The 5,783-nt window shown below is 38.7% G+C and overlaps 1 long non-coding RNA gene across 1 annotated transcript; it reads left to right on the top strand.

The window, feature by feature from the left end:
* The first annotated feature begins 1,715 nt into the window (after positions 1 to 1,715).
* Positions 1,716 to 3,733, top strand: LOC122929215. The gene is made up of 3 exons (XR_006387966.1): positions 1,716 to 1,843; positions 3,505 to 3,634; positions 3,708 to 3,733. It is a non-coding gene; the product is annotated as an uncharacterized LOC122929215 (long non-coding RNA).
* Positions 3,734 to 5,783: the final 2,050 nt, after the last annotated feature.

Genomic DNA, 5,783 nt, shown 5'->3' with positions numbered 1-5,783 from the left:
TAGGACCACACCTCCAAAAAAAAGAAAGAAAAAAAAGCCCCCCCAAAACAGAAATCCAACTTCCAAACATGAACTCAGTAATGAGTAGTTCCGCCGTTATTGTTGATCACTTAAAACATTTGTTTTGGCATGCTTGATGCAAGCGTTTCCATGAGGTGAGTGGGAACATTTCTCCAAGTGGTGAAGACGGCTGCACGAAGGCCATCTACTGTCTGGAACTGTTGTCCATTTTTGTAAACTTCACTTGCCATTCATCCCCAAAGGTTCTCAATTGGATTTAGATCATGGGAACACGCAGGATGGGCCAAAAGAGTGATGTTATTCTCCTGGAAGAAGTACCTTGTCCTGCGGGCATTGTGTACTGTAGTGTTGTCCTGTTGAAAAACCCAATCGTTACCACACAGACGAGGGCCCTCAGTCATGAGGAATGCTCTCTGCAACATGTTGACATAGCCAGCGGCCGTTTGACGCCTCTGCACTTCCTGAAGCTCCATTGTTCCACTGAAGGAAAAAGCACCCCAGACCATTATGGCGCCCCCTCCACTGTGGCGCGTAGAAAACATCTCAGGTGGGATCTGCTTGTCCTGCCAGTAACGTTGGAAACCATCAGGACCATCAAGGTAAAAAAAATTCTCATCAGAGAATAAAACTTTCTTCCACCTTTGAATGTCCCATGTTTGGTGCTCTCTTGCAAAGTACAAACAAGCAGTTCTGTGGCGTTCAAGGAGACGTGGTCTTTGAAGACGTTTTTTGTTTTTCAAGCCCCTCAGTCTCAGATGCCGTCTGATGGTTATGGGGCTGCAGTCAGCACCAGTAAGGGCCTTAATTTGGGTCGAGGATCGTCCAGTGTCTTGACGGACAGCCAATTGGATCCTCTGAATCAGTGCTGATAAAATTTTTTGGGGTCTTCCACTTTTTTATTCCATAACCCTCAGGATCATTTAAGACATTCCTAATGACTTTCTTACTGCGTCCCACCTCAGCAGCGATGGCGGGCTGTGAGAGACCCTGCTTATGCAGTTTAACAACTTGACAACGTTCAAAAAGGGAGAGTTTTTTTGCCTTTGCCATCACAACGTGTGACTACCTGACAGAAGATGACAATAAATCCACATCTTTGCACAGATTTGGCCTTTTAAAGTCATGTGGTCCTAAACTTTTGATCAGCTGAAAAACAGCCTGCTTCAGTTTAATCGTTATTTTCAATTAATTGAATGCTCAAAAAATGTTTTGTCTCTTTCTCATTTCTTCTTGTTGCATGTTGAAGCTCTACTTGGAACCTTGTTAAGATCCAACAATGTAAAATATGATTTTTTGAGATTTTTCAAGTGGTCTTAAACTTTTGATCAGGACTGTATTAGTCCTGTGTAAAGATGTTGTGATTCCCCGATGAACAAGCAACCGATCGAACACCGGGTGAAAGCATCCCTGATGTGGCCATCTAAATCATTGTTTCTGGGGAGAAAATTGTCTGGTTTAAATAGGGATCTGCTGCCCAGAAAAAAATGTACGGAGACTAATGAATTCATGCCCTATATCTGTAGAAACCCCTCCTTTATGTGCAGCTTTAGTATGTTTTTACTATTTATCTTTTCCCCTAAGGTCATTAAATTCTTCTCTATTGTTTTAGGTTTTGTAGCTCCCTTTTGTGATATTTTATTTAATATTAGTAAATAGTATTTTTTTATTTTTTTTGTTTGCCTTATTTTAATTTCAGACCCTTGACAAAAAAAACAAAATATGTGGATTTCAGAGAATCAGAAAACCTGAGCACACTGACCCTGTATATACTAAAATCAGATACCTCATCACTGGCAATCCAGGAGTATTGGCTCATCCTAAGGTATATTTTATTAGGTAAATAGCCTTCACATTGGCCCACATGGTTTAGAGATCACATTATTTTGCTTATGTGTTTATTTTTTATGACAAATTATTTACTTAGTTGATCATCCTTATAGCACTGACATTAACCGTTCACACAGGATAAAATTATTCAACTTTTTCCTACACCAGGGTCTGTTTTTCTTATTTGCAACTACTTTTCATAATTGCATTTAACTAAGGGCTCATTCAAACGAATGTATGGCATCCATGGCCATATTGTGGATGGCAAACTGCGGGTCCACAATACACCGGAACCAGCCATGTCAACTCCTTGCTGTGGTGCACATTGACTTGAATGTGTCTATGATCCACAACATATGGCTAAAGGTAGGATATGTGCTATATTTTGTGGTGCGGAAGCACAGATTGGAACCCCACGGAAACACTCCAAAGCTTTTCTGTGGGCTTCTGCTGTTGGTGGTCCACAACATGGCCACGGAGACATTAGCACTAAGTGTAAAGGCCACTTTACATGGGCCAACTAAGCAGGCAATGTTACAGACCAAATCATTCTTCAGAGGAGGTGAGAGCTGCATTTAGAGGCAGCAATCATCTTCTCTGTATGGAGACCAGTTATTGGGGAGAACATAAAAACGCCATACAAATGTTGCCTTAGTCGAATATTAACTTTACCTTAAATGCCCCTTTAAGTTCCCACTCCTTACACCCATTTAAAATAACTGCTCACTATTTTCCCATTATGTCAACCCCTATTGTCCTACTGCTTCCTAGATCTCCTGATGCCACTGGCTGTCCTCCTAGGACCTAGCATCTATCTATACAATTTAAAAGGGCTTTCCTTTCTTTTTAATGATGTCCTATCAGACCCCCACTAATCAGATACTGATGACCTATCCAAAGGATAAGTCATCAGTATAAAGATCTCGGAAAACTCCTTTAAATCTTGAAGGGATTATCCAGGAAGTGCTAATGATAACCTATCCTCAGGATAGCATATCATTATTAGATTGGCGGGGGTCCGAGTCCAGGTACCAATCAGCTGTTTCAGGGAGCTGCTGTGCTCATGGGAGCTGTGGTGAGTTCTGTGGACTCCCAGAAGCTCACCAAGGACAGCATTGTACATTGTATAGTGGCTGTGCTTGGTATTGCAGCTCAGCCCCATTCAAAAATCAATGGGCTCGAGCTGCAATTTGGCCACGTGACCAATGTATGATGACATCACATGGCCTAGGTCCCCTGACAATATGATATTGATTACCTATTCTGAGGATAGGTCATCAATAATTATTCCAGGATAACCCATTTAATTTAATCTTTATTTTATCTTTTCTATAAAATTTACCGAATTTAGTTAAATTTAATTCAGGAAATTCTTTGTAGAGACAGAGAAAGAGAACGTGTCCTCCACAGCTTTTCAGGCGATTGAAGCACTTTCATCTTGAGTCTGAATCAAATTAGATGCTCATTTCAAATCGGAATTACATTTCCACACATTTGCTCGTCACTAATAATAATTATAACAACAATAAATGTTTTCAGTGAAATCCGTATAAAAGAAAAATTTTATAACATTGTTTCAACAAAATATTCTGCCACCATTTAATAGTCACAGACTACCTTTGGTCTTTCCAATAATCCTGCCGTTTCACTTTTCAGACTCTGAAGTTTGATTCAGAACGCTATCAGTTTACAGAGCTGAGACTTAAGGAAAAAGATGTAGATACTTATCTGAGTGTATCAGAAGAGACCTCCGAGGACACAGTCTGGGACGCTCACCTGACACAAGGTTCTAGTCGCTTGTCGTCTTTGTTTTAATTTCTCAAAATGAATTTCACATTCTTACTTTATGTATTTTGCAGGTGATATAAAGGACGTTTCACAATTATTATCATCACTGACAATCCGTGAAGGTAGATCTATCTTTATATATGTGAATCTCTCATCATTTATTACTGTAATGTCAGGGAGTTCCAGTCACATATCTGTACCAGAAAGCCAACACTCAACGGTGCTGATGGCCCGAGAAATTCAAATCACAGCTTTATGCCTTTTTTTTTTATAATCACAAAAAAGCTTCCAGAAACTGTATGACTTGATCATAGTTTTTTTTTTTTTTTGTGTGTGTTTTGCTTTAGGCATTTTAAGAATTTATTTTGCCAGTAAACAGTTTTTTACCACCTGATATATTTTGCATGCCTGGCTCTACATTAACGTATGTGTCTCTTGTGATGTCACTTTCTTGGTAGAGCTGCATTGTAAAAAAAATGTATATATACATATATATATATATATATATATATAAAAAAAAAGGAATCAGCAGCACTCTATAGGTTTGCCAGGTGCAAATTCCGCAATAGTTCCCGGACCAGGAACAAAAAAGTAAAAATGATGAAGAAAGGGCAGCACTCCGGTCTTGTAGTGAAAATCAGGTGATGTTTATTACTCCCAAGCTTGACAAAGGCTCCATTGAGATAGCTGAAATGCTGCATTGCTTTTGGGTGTAATAAACATCACCTGATTTTCACTACAAGACCGGAGTGCTGCCCTTTCTTCATCATTTATATATATATGAATGCAATGCAGAAAAGGCATTAACAATACCAATGCACATTGCATATACATTTAGTTTGAAGCACCAAAAAATGCCAAACACTGAGTGAAGAAAATCCCATTGAGGAAAAAGCGCCCCTTAAGAGTGAAAAAACACCACTACAAATAATGTCTCTTTGCCCTGTGTTTAACATTTTCCATAGACTTTTATAAAACATCAGAAAATTGCATTTTTTGCTTAAAATCGATGCAAAAAAAATGCAAAAATAATTGGATAAATATAAAGTTTTTCACTTTAGCTGTGGAAATAAATTCTACAATAATTTATTAAATAGTAAAACATTGGGTAAAAGTGCCACTGAAATAGACTGGAGATATTGTAGACAGTAAACCTCTGTGACCAATGCCAGGCAGCTGCTGATGAAGCAAATACAATGATGAGATGCATCTAAAAAAACAATAACATACGGGGAGTAAAGGAAAGCGAGCTTAGTTGCACATAGCAACTGAGCATCTGATTGACATTAGTTGTATCATATCATACATGGACTACTGTATGCAAAGTTTAGGGCCCTAGCATAAGTAGATAACAGCTGAACTAGAGCGGGTGCAGAGGGCGGCAACCAAGATAATTAAGGGGAGGGGTGGATTGTAGGTTATCAAAATTGGGTTTGTTTAGTCTGAAAAAAGCACAATTTAAGTTTACAGGGAGTGCAGAATTATTAGGCAAGTTGTATTTTTGAGGATTAATTTTATTATTGAACAACAACCATGTTCTCAATGAACCCAAAAAACTCATTAATATCAAAGCTGAATATTTTTGGAAGTAGTTTTTAGTTTGTTTTTAGTTTTAGCTATTTTAGGGGGATATCTGTGTGTGCAGGTGACTATTACTGTACATAATTATTAGGCAACTTAACAAAAAACAAATATATACCCATTTCAATTATTTATTTTTACCAGTGAAACCAATATAACATCTCAACATTCACAAATATACATTTCTGACATTCAAAAACAAAACAAAAACAAATCAGTGACCAATATAGCCACCTTTCTTTGCAAGGACACTCAAAAGCCTGCCATCCATGGATTCTGTCAGTGTTTTGATCTGTTCACCATCAACATTGCGTGCAGCAGCAACCACAGCCTCCCAGACACTGTTCAGAGAGGTGTACTGTTTTCCCTCCTTGTAAATCTCACATTTGATGATGGACCACAGGTTCTCAATGGGGTTCAGATCAGGTGAACAAGGAGGCCATGTCATTAGATTTTCTTCTTTTATACCCTTTCTTGCCAGCCACGTTGTGGAGTACTTGGACGCGTGTGATGGAGCATTGTCCTGCATGAAAATCATGTTTTTCTTACCTTGCAGACTTCTTCCT

The sequence above is a fragment of the Bufo gargarizans genome, chromosome 2 (genome assembly GCF_014858855.1).
Source record: "Bufo gargarizans isolate SCDJY-AF-19 chromosome 2, ASM1485885v1, whole genome shotgun sequence".
NCBI lineage: Eukaryota > Metazoa > Chordata > Amphibia > Anura > Bufonidae > Bufo > Bufo gargarizans.
This window is presented reverse-complemented; position numbering and strand designations above follow the sequence as displayed.